Source organism: Patagioenas fasciata, chromosome 4, assembly GCF_037038585.1.
Source record: "Patagioenas fasciata isolate bPatFas1 chromosome 4, bPatFas1.hap1, whole genome shotgun sequence".
Lineage (NCBI taxonomy): Eukaryota > Metazoa > Chordata > Aves > Columbiformes > Columbidae > Patagioenas > Patagioenas fasciata.
Window position 1 is genome coordinate 37064313 of NC_092523.1, and position 21078 is coordinate 37085390.

Below are 21078 nucleotides of genomic sequence, written 5' to 3' on the forward strand. Positions count from 1 at the left end.
TTTAAGGATGTCACTCATCTTGCTTTTATTATTTTCTTCCTTGTGGAGCTGTTTACTGGAGTTTTACGGAGGCTTTATCTGCTGTGATAGGGTGAGAAATTCTAATAGGCTGAGGAATTAACACTCATGAGATAAATGTGACAGTTTATACTTTGCAAAGTTGTTGACTTTCTGTAGACATAGGTGAGTGTTAGACAGAACAATTATTTTGAGCTGTTAAAGAAAATTAAATTACAATTTTGTAGAAATTTCAGAAATATCATCGTTTTTGATTATCAATAAAATCAAATAAAACTATTCCTCCTAACTGAAAAAAAAAAAAAAATGTTTAAAGGATATTTTGGGTCTGTAAAAATGCCTTTTTTTTCAGCGTATAGGTTTTATTTGTTTGTTTGGTTGGTTTGTTTTTGGTTTTCTTTTTAAATATTGGAACCGAATACTTTGGTTTCAGTAACCCTCTTGTCTTCCAGCTGAAATTACCTGTTTAGATGAAATACATTCTGTAGATTGGAAAAAAATCTTCAAACTCACAGCTGCAAGTGTCCTTTCTCCTTTTAAGGGAAACAGAATGTCTCATGCAAATATGTATCAAGAAACGGAGAGATAGTGTATTTATGCTTAATCTGGCCAAGGTGTGGAGATTGGCCATAGTACAGAGATTGCCAGCAGCTGCAAGACCATGACTAGCAGCCATATTTTTCTTGTCCTCAAGTGTAAAAAAAAAGAGACCTTCCAAGCGACTGTGTTCTCTGAAATAAGTAATCTTGCTAGATGAAATTAAAGTTAGCTGAAAAATAAAGAAAATAGCTATTTTCAAAAGTGGGCTAGATAAAGGACAAAGTATACTTTCTTTTTTTTTTTTTTTTTTATTTTCTTTGACTTCATGACAATTAGCTGAAAGAACCAAACAATTCAAGTTTTTACAGGGACAATATCTACTTTTTATACTCTAAATGTTAAAACCATTTGTTGAATGAACTTCTCAAACCCAGTGATTTTTGTTGTATAGAGATGTCAGAGTGATATTTAAAATGAGTGAATATGGCCAGTGTATTAAAAAAAAAAAAATCAAGCATTTTAAGTAGAAGTGTAGCAAGATTAAAGGCCAACATTTTAAATATAATTGCACTTGAAAGACTGCCAATTAAGAATTGCAACTACAGTGCTTATTGCACATTTCTAGATCTGAGAATACAAGTAGATGGTGGGGGCAGGGAAACTGTATTCTTTAAGACAATCATCCCAGGGAGTGAAATTTGCAGCTGCTGTACATTAGAACAAGGTAGTGATGCTAGCATCCTTTCCTTTTGAGATTTCTTGCCAGAAATGTATGTGGACAGAACACAAAGGGGCTTTCACACATCCTTTGTCCGTCGTTGATTCTGTGAAGAGTTGAGGGATGTTGCAGCTATGTGTTGAGCTACCGTGTAAGTCCACTTCTGTCATTTGTGGGTGCCTTCCTGGATGGACGGAATGACTGAGACATTGTGGTGCCCTTATGGTGCAGCTGCCTTAGCTCAGGCAATCTCCAAGTTTTTTGTTTCTCAATACCCTGTTCGAGCCCAAGTGTCCTCTTAAATAGAAATATGCAACCAAACAACCAAATAGAAATAGTGGTGATTACAATAAAAGTAATACTTATTTATAAAGAGAAGATTGGTGTGTCAGCTACTGCTACATAGGCATGAACATAGGCATGAACAGCTATGCAACCCTGTCAAAAGACAGCGCCAGGACAGAGGATAAACTTCTCCCTTTCCCACAAACATATTCCTTGTCCCAGTAAATTTGCCCATGACACAGACAATACCTAAGAGTCTACCAGTGATTTCAACACTGGCATTTCAGAATAATTAATCTTGTTGATAATCCACAATTCTTTTCACCGAAACGGTAAATAATTTAATTGATAGCTTGGGGTTTCCATGCTCTGTATTCCCTAATGTAATCCATCTATATTCTCTTCGCTCCTTGGAACACATATCTTCTAGCTGGCATTCTTATTAGGAATGACTAAATATCACCATTGCTTCATACCCATTTGTGCTACTATCAGGCAACCTGCTTAATGCAGTTGTAAATAAGAAAAGCTTGTAGCTATATGTCCTGGTTTTGTTAAAAACAAGTTTCTCTTTTAGTGAATTTGCCTGTCAGCTAAAGCCTTCATGTTAGCTGCATTTTCCTGGAGAACCCAACACATGTTTTGGTTAAACCTAGCAACGGAATGCAAACTTATTGATAAGCACGGATGGACATCTCGTGAGAGGGGCAACGAGAAAACTGATGACCGAGAGACTGACCAATGGTGTATAACATTCCATTCACGTGAATACTTCATATAAAAGTGGGAGATCACGAGGATCTCGTGCCTTTTCCTTCTTTTCCTCATGGCTGACATTAGGAGAGGACCTTCCTAGTCGTCCCTGTGAACGGAGGCCTAGTGAGAGACTGAATCCAGCTCCGGTTGGCTACAGAGTCTAATCCAGGACTTTGGGTGCTGGCTCTGCAGTTGCTGAGACTTACAAGATTGGTTTTGTATATTTTGTATTATTTTCTCTATTCTTATTAGTAGCATTAGTAAAACATCTTTAACTTTTCCAATTCTCTTCTCTCTCTCCTTCTTTCCCTCCCGATCGCCTGTCCTGAGTGGGAAGGGGGGAGAGGGAGGGGCAAAAGGGGGAAGTGGGGGGGAGAGGAGGTTAACAATACATCTGCCAGGGTTTGATTGTCACCCCGCAATCTTAACCCTCGACACTATAAAACTGCAAAATCCTCAAGGACAACATTACCTTTGACAAACCGGCAAAATACTTATAAAGCTTGAAAAACTGTAGTTGCAAATCCATAAAAATGAAGTTTTCAGCATTATTATTTTCCTAAAAATATATTTTCTTTTTGCATTGTATGAATTCTTTTCCCTTTGTATTTCTCTGTACTCTTTAAAGTGACATTTAGCTAATGTAGCAAGAAGCTGCAACTGTTTGGGGGGGCTGGGAGACCACAGCCCACATTATAAACATGGAGAACTGCCCACATTATAAACAAGGGAACTGAGGACCGAGGTTGAGGAGTCACCTCCTGGGTCATCAGGTATTGTTGTTGGAACTTCCTTGATGACTAGAGATATTTTTCCTTATTTCTGGCATAAATTTATTCCTAGTTAGTGCTTACAAATTTGTTTTTGTGGCATTTCAGTCTATTACATTCACTATTAAATACTCTTAAATATACGCAAATTAATTCTCCTCTTTAAAAGCAGTTGGAAGATACATATGCAGATAAACATTTGTCTGTTTTCATAAGTTTTTCCACACTGATGTACATATAGAGTAAGCCACTGGGATAAGGACTATAACACGACAATGAAGATTGAAATGAGCAGTTATCAGTACACACAAATATACTGTACATGACAAACAATTGCCACATTACTAGAATTTTAAAATTTTCTAAATCTCATATATGCAAGAAAATTCTGTAGAATATAGAACTAGTTATGCAGCACTAATTATTATCTAACATGATCCATATTTCACCTTACTAACTGTTTGACCCTGAAGCATTAAGAAAATCAAAAGGAACATGTATAAGAGCATTTTTGCTAATATAAACAGTTAACGTGCTACATAAAATACATGTTCTTGTAAGATTTTCCTAATAGTTTAGAGTCAAGATATGTTGGTATCATCTTGCTATCCTCCTTATTGTGTTAAAAGTTTACAGAAATTTGTATATTCCTTTTACTAATTTGTCTCCTGTAGCAATTATGCTAGATTTTTAACCTAACATGAATTATAATTATTTTCAAATCAGTGTTCAGAATGAAAGACACTGAGAGATACTTAGCTATAGAGTTGCCAAGGTGAGAGAACAGTACAACATAATATTCATCTCTGATTATGAGGGATTCACAACTAATGTTAGTGGTCTTTTGCTGGACTCTTTCCAGTACCTCCATATCTCTCATGTACTGGGGAGTCCAGAACTGAACACAGCATTCCAGACATGACACAGTAGTTCAGGTGTGAAGATAAAAATATTATACTTGCAAATGATAATTTTATTACAGACTTCATACACAATCATATATTAATTTTATAACTATTATATGTGCCACAGTCCAGAAGTTTTCCTGGTTATTATTAAGGCTACTTTTACATATAGAAATAATGCAACAGGAACAAGAGCATTCATCAGACAGTCATGGGTAGCCTATCAAGGTACACCTGTGAACATAGGAAGATAAAGGCAAGGAATTTAGAATAAGCATTAATTGTTGATAGAGAAGATCGTACCTTCTAGTCTGGTGCATAAGGATTCTTGGCTTAGTTTTGTTGTCGAGCTGTTAAACCAGGGTCAAAGTTTAAACCTTTATATAAGGAACTGCTTTGGCAGCTATTCACCTTCTGCAGGTGGGTGAGATGGCTTGGATTAACTGGCCAGCCCATGTGATTCAGGCTATAAGAAAGACAGAAGCATTGCATAGCATGACGACAGAAGCAAATGAGAACATAAATTATGGATACATCAAATACAGAAAGGGATGTTTATAAATCTGGATCATTGATTTAATAGTTGAAATTACAGTACAAATATGGCAATTAAGAAAAACTACATTTGAATAACTACCAATAATATGTTTCCGATTAGAGTAACTAATTTTTCAAACTCATTATATTTTTCTTCTGATATACATGTTTAAAAGTTTTCCTTGTCAAAAGAAAGACAATTAGCCACTTATCATTTTAAATAGGAATGTGAAGACACAGTGATGTTCTCAGTTTCTGTGAAATCAGTTTTGTTAATTTAAAACATTCCCTCATAAAAATGGTATTTAAAGACCTGCCTGATTAATTAACAGGAGACTTATCTCACTTCCTCAAATCCTGCTTTGAAAACTATTATTTTATTGGTGTTTGCAGGAGGGGGGGAAAATGTGAGGATAGCAGTTTAAGTTCAGCAGCAGTTGTAAATCCTGCATGCTTCGGGAGCCTCGGCAAAAGCTATGAATCAGAAACCTCTGCAATGTGTGTCTTCAGAGTCAACAGGTTGTGAGCCAGCCCTTTTGACAGCTCTCTCAGTAGCTGTAGATCTTGTCTAATTCTTAGAAGCAAGCTGTAATGCAGAGTCTTCCTCAAAAGACTGATATATTTATTTTCAAAACAGAAGTGTGGAGTAACTGAGAACGACAATTTAACCCTTCCTCTTTGTGCACTGCTGTAGGATATGCTGGTCTGCCATCAAAACCCTGATTCACAGCATTGTCAGTGTTCTGTTCTTTAGGTCTGATAAAATGCATTGCTTTATATTAATATAATATTTAATTAGAGTTTCTTTGTTTAATCATTTTCATATACAACTACTAATTATTATAAATGTATCTTATCTATGAGTAAGCCACTAATAAATACTTATACTAATAAAAATCATACATTCTTAAAGAGATTCAAATTTGCATTGTATCTCTGAACTCAAATAAAAGTAAAGCAGATGTGAAATCTGCATATCTCCATTCCAGAGATTTTGTTATGTTTATTGGTGAAAAAAAAAAAAAGTAAAAATTTGCATCCTGCTACATTTTGTGACCAAATATTTTAGTCTTAACACTTTATGGGAAGCAGATATTCCAAGGTAGGCTTGTTAAATTGCATTTAGATAGCTACAAGTAATGTACATGGTTAAAAGTCTTTCGAAGGAACTATATTAATGTACTTGTAATGAAAATTTCTCTCAAAATAATTAAGAGTTTTGTTTGCAAGTAAGGCAACTCCATATTTCAACAAAGAACAAATGATCTTTGACAAAAAGAGAATAAAAACTGGATTGTCTGACTGACAATATATATATAAAAAAGACATAAATTTGAAGGTGAAATCCAGTCACCTGAGCAAATGGGTACCACAGCACTTCAACCTGGTATCTTCTTACAATTTCCCCACTAGGACCATCAGTGATAGATGTGCAAGGTGTTTTCCAGCCTTGGATGCCACAGTGCAGTAATGAACCTTCCCAGCACAGGCAGCCTAGGATGTCATTGCAGCCCACCCGGGGCACTGGGTCATTGCCTCAGCAGTGCCTCAGGGCTGCCTGCCCCAGCCTCGCCCTTGGGCAGTTTGATTCCTGCACTGATCTCAGACGTGGCTTATTCCTGTCCTTCCCAATGCTCCTCGGCCCCGCTGTCTCCAGCTGTGGGGCCGTGCCTACAGGTCAGGACTAGCCGGGCTGCCCCATGGCCGCCCACCCTGGAGAGCAGCACTGCTGCTGCTGTCCCTGATGTCCTGCTCAGCTACTCTGCTTGGGCAGTCCCACATCTTGGGCATCTCCTGAGGTAAAAAAAACAAAGTCTTTTAAGTGCTGTTATTTTCCATTGTAGAACTGAATTCTTAAATCATTCCTACTAAGAGTAAGTGCATGCTTCTGTGGCCATTAGCAAAGGGAACTAACTAGTTCTCAACCTGCACACTTGAGAAATTAACCTCAAGCTATTGCTAACAGAATACATTGTGAATCTCATAATTAGACTTTTCTGGGTTTTACGGATTTGATTTTGCAGTAGTGTGACTGTCAGCAGTCCACAGAGAGCAAGGTGGAGAAGGCGACCTGCAAACTATTGCAAAACCCTCATAAGGAATCAAATTTTAATTAGACTGTTTGAAGTATGGAAACATGCAGCAGCAAATCATGGTGTCTAGCCCAGTGACCTGGCTGGTGCTGTGAAGGTACTTAGGAGAGATTATGGGGATGCATTTTTCTCCAGATTGGGTGAACAAAGGGGACACAGGCCACAGCCAGGCCTGCTCCTCTCATTAATCCTCACAGTGCTACCTCTCATGCCTGGAAATTATTTTCAATCTGTCCTGGTGAAACTAAAACACACAGCAAAAAAGACCCACCAAACCCAAACAAATAAATAAAATGAAGATTCATTGGGCAAGCAAGAGAGAACTGAGGGCATTTTATGGGGAAGAAGTGAATTGTTTTAGGAAAAAATGGGCTCCCTCAGGGCATCCTTCTGAGGGAACATGTCCTGAAGCTACCGTACTTGTATGGGGCCAACATTCAGTGACTCTCACTTGGATCAAGCCTTCCCTCCTGCTCAGGTGCAGGAAGATCTGATTCTGGATCTTGGTTCTGTGATAGGTCTGTCATGGCAAACTGATGTTTTTGCTGAAGCAAACATAGAGGCATTTACCACATTTCAAAAATGGAGGCCCTTACAGACTTCAGACATGTTTGGGGAGTGGCGCTTGTTATGAACTTCAAATTCACATTTAAAGAATTACACCCTTGTGGATCTGAGCTTCATGAATTATGTGGTCTAAACATGTAATCCTAAAGCTTGCATTTTCCATGAATTGAAGTTCAGGTCTTGAGGCAACTGATGATTTCTCCCAGGTTATTTTGTATTTTTAGTAATTATTTTACTTTGGTGACAGGGTATCTGGGAAATGCTTCTCATGTGCCTGGTCAATACTTTCCTTTGTCATTAGACATATAATTAACTTCTCTGTGCATCATTCTTGCATCTGTAAAATGTATCTCTTTTGTACCTCTGGTGTGTGAAGGATACATTTATTTTTTAGAGATAATAAGGACTCAAAGGAATCCAATGCACAAAGTAAACAGGAAGTTAGCAACCAGAATCCAGAAATTCTTGCAAGAAATTAGAATTCAAGTAAATTCTGAGAAGTGATCATTTTGAATGTGAATACAATTTTTAGATAATGAAGTATTCAGTAGTAATAGCATAAGGGACACTGACTTTGTTAAGTTTATGTTGTAAACTCCACTGGTTTGGTTCATCCAAAGCTCTCTTCCTCCAGTGCAGACATAAAGTGCAGATCTATTTTTCACATAGAAATCAATGAAATTGTGAAAAACTTGCCAAAGTCTGCCTTCATATAGAACTAGTACTGGAAGTCTAACGTGCACAAATAGAAGAAAAATTTAACCAGAACGGGGAAATGTCCTCCACATTCTAGTTAATTGGAATGATCTGTGACCTCAGGCCTTTAAAATAAGGATTCAGGTTATAACAGCAAATTGAACTGAGACTTTCATTAAATATTTTACAGATATTGATTAGTATTGCCTTCTATTCTAAGCCAACTATATATGCTTTTTCATTAAGAAAAAGGCATATAATATGCCTTAAATAAATGTCTTAATCACCTGCCTTACTTTTCAATCTTGCTCAAAATGATCTAAATCATTAAGCAAAATTAAAGCTGTACAGTACATTTTATATTTTAAAATACATATATTCCTTGCCATTAAAGATACAAATACCATGTTTTCTCCGTCTTTTTAAAAATGCTCAGCTATTTTATCGTCATTAATAGGTTAAGCTCAAAGGGCTAAAACCCAAATCTATATATAAAACATTCCTTTAACTCAACATAAATTATGTAATTCATTAGATACTACCTAATATAAAGTTTCTAAATCATATTTCAAGATGCTGTTCAGCCAAATGGAATACTGGTTCTTATATTAATACAATTGCTACGCTGACATAATTTGCCTGTGTTTGCAAAACAAACTGAATCGCTCAAAAAGCTGATTTACAAAAAGCTAAGCATTTCATGAGTGTCTATAAACAGTGATCACCTCAAATGTTTATGTCCTTACCTTTTTTCTTTAAAAAAAAAAAAAGTCAGCATGCAAGGTCAGCTTAATAGAACTAAATTGTTATATGTATGTAGTTCTATGGCATGTCTTAATGAAAACCTTTTCTAAAGCACATAAAACTTTAAGTCAACATTGTTCTGTCATGCTAAAGGGGCATCAATTAAATATGCAGAATTTTGTAGAACAATGTTTGTTGTGGATTGCAGTAATCCAGGAAAATGATTGCAGTACAAATTAATACCAATTAAAAAAAAAAAAAAGTTTTGACATTCTGAGAAAATCTTTACAATTGATTAGAGCTTATGATTCAAATGCAGGATGAGGTAAACACATTTATACAGAATATAACACCTGTATCTTGGACAGGAACCTATTTGTGAGTAGATTCAACAAAAGTAAAGTTGCCGGAAATAAGATTTAAGAAACAGTCAAAACTGAACAATTGCTGAATATGCTGAAAAAGTCCTCATCCTTCTTTGAAAGAAAACTTCTCCGTGTCCTGGGAACCTTGTTGTTTTGCACATAGGTACCTAACTCAAACTTAAACCTGAGTAGAGTCCTGAAACAGAGATATCTAGATGCAGAAAACACTCTATTTGGAAGAAATAGAGTTTGTTCCATCTTTCATAACATAATCTCAAGGAATCATGATGACCCTTTTCTCGTAGAGTGGTCATTTACTTTAAAACTCAACAGGACAGCAGAGAGGAAAAAGATATCACCAGAGGGAGACACTAGATGTTTGTGTTTGTATCAGTTTAACTCTGTGTAATTTAAAGTATCAATGTTAGCATTGTTGCAAGAGAACTAATTAAAATTCTTCATTTAGAATACAAGGACTTTAATTAGATTAACAACAAATCCCTGTTTTTGCATATACAGTGTGTTCCTTTTGTTGATAGCAAGATCACATGTAACATGTCCCTGGAAACATTCAAGGCCAAGCTGCAGGAGACTCTGAGCAACCTGATCTGGTTGTAGGTGCTCCTGCTCATTGCAGGGGAGTTGGACTAGATGAACTTTAAAGGTCCCTTCCAACCCAAACCATTCTATGATTCTATCATTCTATTGCAGTGACAATTCAATCAGCCTGTTCTGTAATTTGGTTGCAAAGACAGGCACATATCACTCATTCTGCTCTGTCAATGTTGAAACTGGGGCTGGAAAATGGAACGCAGGAAGAACATGCATTTAGACTGAGGGCTGCAGTTTGAAAAGGCAAAGTCTGATCTTCACTCCCAGGTTTTATTTTATATATTTGATTTTCCTAGTAGTCACTGGGTAAGATATTACTTTGAAAATCTTTTGCAGCCTTTTTTCGGAGTTCTATATCTCTAAAATTCAAATGTATGCATGAACCATTTTAATAAATATTTTACTGTAAAAAACATGTTTGGAAATCATCCATAGAGCTTACTTGTTATCTGCAGCTCTTGAGAAAAGTAGTTATTTGTAGCTTTTAGTAATTTTCTGTAAATTCACTTTATTCTCTCTTACCCCTATATGTCCTTGACCATCTGTAATGCAACAATAGCTGCCAGTAAAAACATGACATTTTTTGTTTCAAAAATATCAGAAACTTCTTCAAGAGGCAGTAGACTAAGCACAGGTGCCTGTTAAACTTTCATAGTTCAGGCTTCCTTCTGCATTTGAAGTCCAAACTAACCTTTATGATTGAAATAAATAAGAAAGTAATGTTCTTAGAATTATATAAATTTAAAGTAAGACATTATATTGACAGATGTGTTTTTGTTCTCAGTCACCAGTATACTTATACTGTAGGCATAATTTACCAACTAGACTGAACAAATGAAGGTAATGTCCTGAATAGCATCATTCTCACAGTTAAACATCAATATCAAAGCAGGGCATTTGAATACACAAAAAAGCAAAAGGTAATGACATTATCCTTGAATCTTCATGACTTTCCTAAAGGTGAACGTATTAAATAAAAACTGCTGAAGTGTTGTTGGCACTGTTTTATGCATCCCATCTGTTAGTCATAATATTACATCAGCTAATAAATGCATGTTACCTTGTGTGTAAAACAACATGTATTCTGTTGATTGAGTCAACACTAAAGTTGTTCTCAATGAAGCAGTTTGATTTTTTTATGTCAGAAAGTTAGGGATTTTTCCCGTGAAAAAATCTATTTTCATTAAAATCTACAACATTTAAGAATCTATACTTCTTTTTTAAAACACTCTTGTGCAGAAAGCATTTATTTTGAAATCATCCCTTTTTGCTTTCTATAACACTTTGTCTTAAAAATTTTTAGAATTTTCTAATGCTGCATTGTCTTTATTTTTTTGTACAGTGAATTTGATCTAGCTGATGGTGTGCTTCCACTGTCATGTCATAGTATAAATTGTCAAAATTGTATTATGACATGACAGTAGCAATGGTGCACAACTAATTAAATCTAATAAAGTCTGTCATTTTTACATTATTATTATTTTTTTTAATCATGAAGGACAGCTGCTATTTAGTGCTGAAAAAAAGTCTGCTAGACTAAAATGCTTATTCTTTGAATTTGCAATGAATCACTTGAACCAGTTCTAAGTTCCCCTATTTATCTTGGAATATGTTTGAGGTGAAGATCACATGTCCCTCTTAGCAATTTAAATAAGTCTGTTTGGTTCCTAAGGCAGCAAGGATGTTAATCATTGACGTAAAATTGTAGTTATATCGGAAGTGTTACTTAGATGAAGTACCATTTTCTTTTGTGGAAAGGAACAGAAATATGAAGAAAAACAGGTTGAAATATGATGTTATTTCTGCTAAATCCTGCCTTCCCAGGTAATCATTGACTTCCAAGATGCTTCAAATTTTTTTAAACAATAACTTTGCTAGACACTAAAAACTCTGTGCAATGGTAGCTGTGTCGTTTTGGCAAGCCATTTACTTCATCCTGCTTCTTGTATGATCTAGTATATAAGATAGTCTTTGATTCCTCCATTGTTTATATGAAACTGTTGTTGATGTATGTATATGTTAATGTGGATTCTATATCTAATTTTAAATCTAGAAGTATAAAATATCCCAACAAGTCATTTCCACAGGAAGCTGTGTGCATGCAGAACACAGTTTAATGACTTGTGATCTGGTTTATTATTGCTTCCCTTCTTACAGACTTATTTTACTCTTTTGAAGTGTTTAGTATCAAATGAGAAAGTTGGTAGAACCCAATATGACCTTCCTCCTTCTGTTTTTAAAGCTATTAATGTTTCTGTCTATTGCCAATATATCTTGTTATTACCATTTGTATACAAAAATGTGAGCATACGTAACCCACAAATCTTCTGATTGAAGCCCAGCTGGCAACTAAGCATGACAGAGCTGTTAATCTACTCCCTGCCTGTGGAATGGGGGAGTGAATCAGAAGGGTGAAGTGCAAAAGCTCGTGGGGTGAGATAAAGGCAGTTTAATAGGTAAAACAAAAACCATACATGCAAGCAAAGCAAAATAAATTATTAATTCACCATTTTGTGGGCAGATGTTCAGCCATCTCCAGGAAAGCAGGACTCTATCATGTGTAGCAGTTAGTTGGGAAGACAAACACCGTAACTCCAAATGTCCCCACTCTCTTCCCCCTATCTCCCTGAAGTTTTTATTGCTGAGCTTGATGTCACATGGTGTGGAGTATTCCTTTGGTTCCTTGGGGACAACTGTCCTGCCTGTGTACTCTCCCAATTTCTTGTGCTCACCTGACCTACTCGCTGGTGGAGCAACATGAGAAGCAGAAAAGGCCTTGAATCCATGTCGGCTCTGCTCAGAAACGGTTAAAACATCCCTGTGTTATCAACACTGTTCGCAGCACAAATCTTAAACACAACACCATACAAGCTACTATGAAGAATATTAGCTCTATCACAGCCAAAAACAGAGCATCTAGATGCAAATATTAGATTTTTTTTCTTTTTTGTAAGAAACATTGTCATATTCAATTTTGTAGATGTTGAATTTTCACAGAATCACAGAATCATGTTCTACAAAAAAAGCTTTTATAATTGTAAATCATGATGACTAAGGTTATGTGAGGCTTCCAGCAGTCAAAAGGAAAAGGGTGCTAGTGATGGAACGCTTCAGATACTTAATTTAAACCAGTATTTTATGTCATTCTAGATATTGAATGAAACTGAGATATTGGCCCAGATTTTTATCATCTTTATATGATGAACATGTTTATCAATTTGCAGAGTTGGTGAGAAAGTGTCTATACTGGTGCGATGTTCAGCCATCTGTGTGATATTGCCTTAAAGTCTCAGTCTGACTCTGCCAGAGATTCTGTCTGCTAAATTAACTTTCTCCATCACCTCTGTAATGCCTTTATCTGTTGCTAAAGACTATTGGCTGAAAAGAATGGGAAAAAAAAAATAATCACACTTAGAAGTTGCAAGCCATATTTTAATGTATTTGTAGGAAGTATTTTTGTATTGTAAACATACAGATGAGCAAATAAGATTCACACAAAGAAAGCAGAAGATTAGTGACTCATGGAAATGTTCTTTTTTTTGTAATGGCCTTTATCTCTCATCTTATACAATTCCTTCTGCCTTTAGAATTAAGATTATACCAACATTTTTTGCTCTTTGACTGTTTAAAACTGGTAAAAAATAGGTTGCTTTAGTAGTTTTTGAATATACTAAAACAATTATTTTTGCTTGCTTTACTAGAAAGATCTGTTATTAACAATACTGGAGCTCTGCTTCAGACAATGTTCCTATTGCTTATGTGTTCAAGTGCAATGCTTTTTCAAGAACTTCTTTGCTAGCTACTCTCATCTTAGAAATACTAATTTATTTACTGTTGAGATTCAAGTGTTTACTGGTAAAATAGGTTTTGTAATTTACAACAGAGTTCTTTTCTGTAAACCTTAATGGAAGTAAATTCCTTTGGTTCAACAACAACTATTAAATGTGGATAACTTGCTTAGGCTGAAATCCAGTGTATGCATATCAGCAATCTCCAGTTGTGTAGAATATCTGAGAGTGTATACTGAATAAAAAGTTAGCTTTTAAGTCAGAGCCCTTTGTTAGCTGTACAGGTTCACAGTTTCTGTCAGCTTCTCTTTGTGTGCTAGTTCTAACTCCAACCATCATATTGTATTGTTAATAAATATTTTTTTATACTCCTGAAGGAGTAAAAGTCACAGAATCACAGAATCATAGAAAGTCCTGCGTTGGAAGGGACCCACAAGGATCATCAAGTTCAGCTCCTGTCTCTGCATATGGCAACCCCACAGTTCACACCATGTGTCTGAGGGCGTTGTCCAGTCTCTTCTTGAACACTGTCAGGCTTGTGGCCGTGACACCTCCCTGGGGAGCCTATCCCAGTGCTCCATCACCCTCTGGGTGAAGGACCTTTTCCTAATGTTCAACCTAAACCTCCCCTGACACATCTTTCTGCCATTCCCTAGGATACTAAGTCTTCTACGTAAAAGCTATGACTCCTTGAGGAAAAAAGAAAAACATTTTTATGGTAAATGCTTTTACTTAACTGACATTAAATTTATTGGCTATTTTCTACTGTTTGTAAATATGATGAAATATTACCAAACACCTAACTGTAATTAATTTGCTACTCTGTTGACCAGAGTCAACAACAATTGACATCGAAGTACATTAAAACGTAATTTAATTGAGGAAAATAATGGCATTCAGTATTACCTGTTATCAAAACCTTCAGAGCAAGTAAAAAATTCGTTAATTAGAGGTAACAAATTAATAAAACTTGAACTTAGTTAGTAGTTCTTAGTTGAACTGTTTCGTGTCTTCTATGTATTTTATATTTTTCCCTGTCCTATCTGAAATTCACTTTGATGCCAGACCTTCAAAGTATTTCTGCTACTGAGTATACCTGTGCACTGTTGTATTCTATCAGCTACCACTGTCACCTGTGAGAGGCAAGAACATTCAGCAGGAGGTTTTCCCCACTCTGATTCAAGACTTTGTAAACTTTTAATGGCAGAAATTTAGTCAGTCTTATCAAAGAACAAATGCAACATCACTGCTGCCTTTTTACCTGAAGTCTGGAATTAAAAGAATTGACCTAGGACTTGCAGAATGAAGGTTTAGATTCCTCTGCTTCCTGGTCTGGAATCAAATATGCTGAGAGACTGACCAAGTCTCAAAGCTTAATATATTCTACTTGTATTTCATTATAAGGTAGTCCTTAATTGCTTCTACTTTCATTTGTTGTGGTGTAAACAGAATTACAGGAACAGAATTACAGAATCACGGAGACCCACAAAAATCACAGAATGGATGAGGCTTGAAGGGACCTCTGGAGGTCATCTAGTCCAACCTTCTCTGCAAGCAGGGCCACCTAGACCAGGTGGCCTAGATAACCTTTGAATATCTCCAAGGATGGAGTTTCCACAGCCTTTCTGGGAAACCTGTTCCAGTGCTAAGTCACCCTCATAGTAAAAAAGGGTTTCCTAACGTTCAGATGGAGTCTCCCTTTGTGGTCATAGTCTCTTCTCCTGCCAGTATACATAGCTAAAACAGATCTGGCTTCATCTTCTTTACACCCTCCCTTCAGGTGTTTACATACGTTGATAAGATCACCTCGAGCCTTTTCTTCTCTAGACTGAACGCTCCCAGTTCTTTCAGCCTCCCCTAACCTGAGAGGTGCTCTATAGTCCCTTAATCATCCTAGTGACCTTTCACTGGACTCTGTCTAGTAGTTCTGTGTCCAAGTGTGGCCTCACCAGTGCTGAGTAGAGGGAAAGGATCATCTTCCTTTCCTACTGACAACATTCCTCCTAATGCAGCCCAGTATACCATTAGTCCTCTCTGTCCCAAGGGCATATTGGTGGCTAATGTTCATCTTTGTGTCTGCCAGGAGCCACAGGTCCTTTTCTGCACAACTGTTTTCCAGGTGCACCCCCACTGGTGTATGGGATTATTCTTCCTGAGATGGAGGACTTTGCATTTCTCCTTGAAATTAATTTTGTCACACCGTATCTCCAGTCTCTCAAGGTTGCTTTGGATGGCAGCTTGACCTTCTGGTGTATCAGTTCCCCCTCCCGGTTTTGCATCTTCTCTGAACTTGCTGAGGGTACATTCTTCGTCTCAATAATGGAGATGTTGAACAGGATTAGACCCGGTATTGACCTCTGGGGTACACTGCTCCTTACTGGCCTCCAACTGGACTTTATGTTACTGACCACAACCCTCTGGGTCCAGTCATTTAGTCAGTTTTTGATCCACCTCATCATCTACTCATCCAGCCCACACTTTTTCAGGCTCTCTGTGGGGATCTATGGGAGACAGTGACAAAAGCCTTATTGGCATCAAGATAGACAACAACCAGGGCTTTTACTTTCTCCACAGATTGTTTTGGTCTGTAAAAATCCAACAGACTGGATCTGTACAAGTGAAAAAATTCTATGGGATCAAAATCAAGTATGGAACTTTTAGAATGGCCTTTAAAGTTTCTTGTAGTTTAACAATGAGAAAACTATGTAATGATATTTAATCCACGCTACACCTCTTCAGTAACACAGCCCTTTGTTGGCTACGACAAATATATATATATATTTTCAGTACATATTAATTCCTGAAATAAGAAAGCTTATTTCCATATTTGATAAAATATTTATTTCAATAACAGAAAGAAGTGACTCGTGAATTAAACATGATACTTTTTAATAAAATCAGATCAGAGGAAAGTAGTAAAGCCAAATATTAAAAGGGAAACAATCACAAATTAATGTTTTTTTGTTTAGGACTATCTTCAGGGTTATCAGACAACTTTGTTCAACTTACTAGCTCTTCAGTTCTGAGTCTACAAGCACAGGAAACACAACAGCAGGAAATTTTGTTTAATGGTATACTTTTAGTTTTTATTTGGTATAGACATCAGTATGCACCAAGGAACATACATCCAAGGGTTCCTAAACTTCAAAGTTCACAAATCTAAGTCTAATTTGCACTTTAGAGGAGGCACATGAAGGACTTCAGTCAACATAGTGAGGTTCATTGTGTTTCTGTGTTCAGTATTTGACAGCCTTTTTCAGTAATTCAGTCACATATCTCATTTGCATGAAGTTCCTTTTAAATGTCAGAATTGAGATATGACAATAAGTATTCACTTTGATTAACATGTTAAAGATTTTTCTTGACCTTAGATGAAGACACTGTAATCAGATCTTTAAACTGAGTGGAGACGGAGGCAGGAAAATGCTATATATACATCAGAGTATGATATGTATAGGCCTTGGGCCAAAATTCTGTGCTTTTTCCCAATATACTCTCTTACAGAATTGTTGTTCATAGTTTTCATTGAAATTGAAGAGAAGGGGTATTTTGATACTCTTTTAATCTATCCTTTGGAGAATTTGTAATATATCTTGATTAACCTAAATTAAATGAAACAGTCACACTGCCCCAAAAACATTGATTTTGAAAATTAACATTTATTTTGGTAATAGTTTAAGTCTAAAAATGAGAGTGCATGTTTAAGCAGCACGTTATTTTGTGTCTCACTTTTTTTGGGGATAGTGTGACAGCAGGAGGTCTGCATATATGTTAAAAAAACCCAAAATTTATTTTAACACATTACAGCATTAAGGTACCTGTGATGGGCAGTTTCCTGTGAAGATATCACCTTTTCAAGGATTGTAATTTGCTTCGTAAAGCATATGCATTCCACATGCAATTAAAGGATGGACATGATGAACCAAACTTGATATTAAATATGAAGGAAGATATTAAAATAAATTACATTTCCTTGCAATGAGGTTTCATGAAGAAATACGGAGGGTTAAGCATATCCTAATGAGCCCTTACTCTGATAAATAATGCCATATTAAAAGGAAAGCAAAAATAGGAAGTGGAATGTAGGCAACTGTATCTAAGGTGAAATTCAGTGCTATTTTTCAAGTTTAGAATTCAACAGGAGCCTAGTGTTCTCTTTTAGCAAGAAACAAGAATCATTTCAGCCTTGAGATTACATTGCTGAGATGAGCAGTTTTATTTCAAATTTATACCAAAGTTTTATCAAAAAAAGTGATGTTATTTGACTTGAGAGTACATTGGTCTCAATGATTCACTGTATTCAACATTAAATATATCTAAATTTTTCATCTTAGGTTACCACATCACTGAAATCAAACATTCATTTGAATTAGGAATAAATAATCACAGAATCACAGAAACACAGAACGTTAGAGATTGGAAAGGACCTCACAAGATCATCTAGCCCAATCCCCCTGCCAGAGCAGGAACACCTAGATGAGGTTACACAGGAAGGCGTCCAGGTGGGTTTTGAATATCTCCAGAGAAGGAGACTCCACAACCCCCCTGGGCAGCCTGTTCCAGGTGCTCTGTCACCCTCACTGTGAAGAAGTTTCTTCTCAAATTTTAATGAAACATCCCGTGTTCCAGTTTATACCCATTGCCCCTTGTCCTATCATTGGTTGTTACTAAGAAGATCCTGGCTCCATCCTTGTGACACTCATCCTTTACATATTTGTAAACATTAATGAGATCACCCCTCAGTCTCCTCCAAGCTAAAGAGACCCAGCTCCTTCAGCCTTTAATCATAAGGGAGATGCTTGTGGCTCTGCGCTGGACTCTCTCCAGCAGTTCCCTGTCCTTCTTGAACTGAAGGGTCCAGAACTGGACACAATATTCCAGATGCGGTCTCACCAGGGCAGAGTAGAGGGGAAGGAGAATCTCTCTTGACCTACTAACCATCCCCCTTCTAATACACCCCAGGATGCCATTGACCTTTTTGGCCACGAGGGCACAGTGCTGGCTCATGGTCATCTTGCCGTCCACCAGGACCCTTAGGTCCCTTTCCCCTACATTGCTCTCTAGTAGGTCATTTCCCAACTTATACTGGAACCTGGGATTGCTCCTACCCAGATGCAAGACTCTACACTTACCCTTGTTATATTTCATTAAATTTTTCCCTGCCCAACTCTCTGGTCTGTCCAGGTCTCGCTGGATGGCAGCACAGCCTTTTGGCATGTCAGCCACTCCGCCCAGTTTGGTGTCATCAGCAAATTTGCTGACAGTGCACTGTATTCCCTCATCCAAGTCATTGACAAATACATTGAATAGTACTTGTCCCAGTACCAACTCTTGAGGCACTCCACAGGTTACAGGTCTCAATACTTCTTTTACTGAGTTCATACTTCTTTTATTGAGTTCTCTGATGAGTGATACAATAAAGAGGCAAGTTTCACTATTCATGTTTCACTTCTATGGAAACCAGGGCAGAGAAAATGAAACTATTTATGCAAAGTCACACAGAGCTAGGAATAGAGACAAGGTCATTCTAGCCTTAGCCTATAGCTGTACATAGTGATCAAGATACCATTTCTAATCACTGCCTCAAAAAATTATTTTTGTTTAAAGTACAAGTATCCACTTTTATTGGAGAATCGTCTATTACACTGCATTATTTTTGTCTTATGTTTCTCAGTGACTTTTAAAAGCATCATTTCATGAGATCTCTACCTCAGCTCCATTACTTAATGCAGCACAAGCTCCTGGTATTGTATCATCTGTGAAGAACTAGTCCAATTGTCAGACTGTACTAAATAGGCATGTGGTATGTGGATGTGAACTGGAAGGGGCAGCATTTTAGTTAAGTCAACCAGGATGCAGCCATGCAACTTCTATTAACATTAATGAGAATCAAGCAACTAAATCTCAGTGTGTTGTGCTGAAAAAGCTCCCTGATGTGTTTGAAGGAATACCGTTTTCATATCAAGTACTTAAAAATGTGCTGGTGCTGCTCCATAAAACCTAACATCTTAAAAAAAGAATTCCCAGATTTTTCATACTCAATAGCAAAGATGATCTCTGAAAACTGTTGACTGAATAACTCCACAGAATGCTGTACATCATTTTTATTGGTGAGGAAGTTGTCATCTGTGTAGCCTCAGTATACAGTTGGATGGACATGACTTACTTTAAACCATTATGTTTTTGATCAACCATCAAATTTTCAATTTTACTCAGGCTCTGAAATTATTTTTTTTTCTTTTTTTTTTTTTTTTTGCCTCATGGCTCTGTCTGTAAACTGGAAAGACAGAGCCACAGTTCTCTATAGATTCTGGCCAAGTTGTCAGCTGTTCAGATGTTCCATTGTGTAAGTTTAGCTAGCTCTGTTGAAGATAGCAATGGCAGATTCACTGTTTTTTAGTTCAGTAGTGATTTGTAGGTAACTATTAGGCAGTGGAAAAAATCAGTTTAGTTTAGGGTAGTCTGCTTGACCAGGATAAAGAAGTTTATTAAGTATGATGCAGTTCATAACTGATCTCCTATCCTCCATTATGTACTTTTCAAACATATTTGAATGGTATGAAGTATCTACATAGTGTAATACATGAAAAAACAAATAGTTAATAACTATATTTACCATGCTTTTAGTTTATATTCCACGAGAGACAATTCTGGGAATGGATTATTTACACACTCATTATAGGGTATCAAGAAAAATTGCATGATTCATGTATTTCTAACCAATTACACATTAGATAAAAGTTTCTGGAAAGTATACAAGACTAGTAAGTGTCCTCCATCCCACAATAAAAAATAACTCTATAGGGTAGAGAATTACTAAAACATCTTCATTGTAGCTCAGGGCAAGGAATGTTTATGATTTACTGTAGTTCTGCTGTCAATCTCTGCCTTCTGCTCTTGCACTTTGGAGTGTTCAGAGTATTGTCTTCATAGTGTATAGCCAACTTTTTACCCTTTATTTGATTGATCATTGTAATGAAGTTTTAATATTGAAAATTTAAAGTAATTCTGAACAAATAATTTAATGAATTTCACCTTTATTTCTTTGAGAGTGATTCATTTCTCAAATGTATTCATTATTCAGAGTGATTCAGTAATTCCTTTAGCAAATAATTCTTGGTGTGTCATTTTAATTGTGAATTATGAGTATTACAATCAGTTTGTGCTCTAACTCCTGTGCAGTAACACATGTATTTGACTAACTTAAGCAATTCAGTTTGAATTTCCAACTGTGTTTGATTATAATAGGTGTTAGCAATGTATGGCAGGCAATCAAAATCCAGATATCACGTGACTCATGGTAACTAACCAACCCAGCATGATGGAAAACTACAAATGTGATAATCAGATGTTCAGTTTAAAATTTATTTTCAGCCAATACTCAAGAAATCAAGCCAAAAGTATACTCAATGAACTCTGAACAATTGAGTGCTTTCAGAAAGTGATCATAAAAAGATAAACTGAATTTAAGGAACAACTAATCAAGGGTACTTCTTTCAACTGCTTTTGGAGTTTGAGTTCCTGAGTACCTTTCCAATCCATTTTTTTTTCCTACAGAAATAAGGAATTTAGTGAAGCATCATGAATTAAGGAAATAAATAACTTCATATCAGTAAGGATATTGCTGTTCCTGGGATGAGTAAGGGGACATACATGGTTACATAAATATCCAATTTTTACTTTT

The 21078-nt window shown here is 36.4% G+C and overlaps 1 long non-coding RNA gene across 1 annotated transcript in view; it reads left to right on the top strand.

Moving 5' to 3' along the window:
* Positions 1-11346: 11346 nt before the first annotated feature.
* The window catches only part of LOC139827913 (uncharacterized), a 148693-nt gene continuing 138961 nt past the window's right edge, over positions 11347-21078 (top strand). Inside the window, exon 1 of the long non-coding RNA XR_011739045.1 lies at positions 11347-11430. This is a non-coding gene — a long non-coding RNA (uncharacterized lncRNA). The remainder of the gene's footprint in view (positions 11431-21078) is intronic.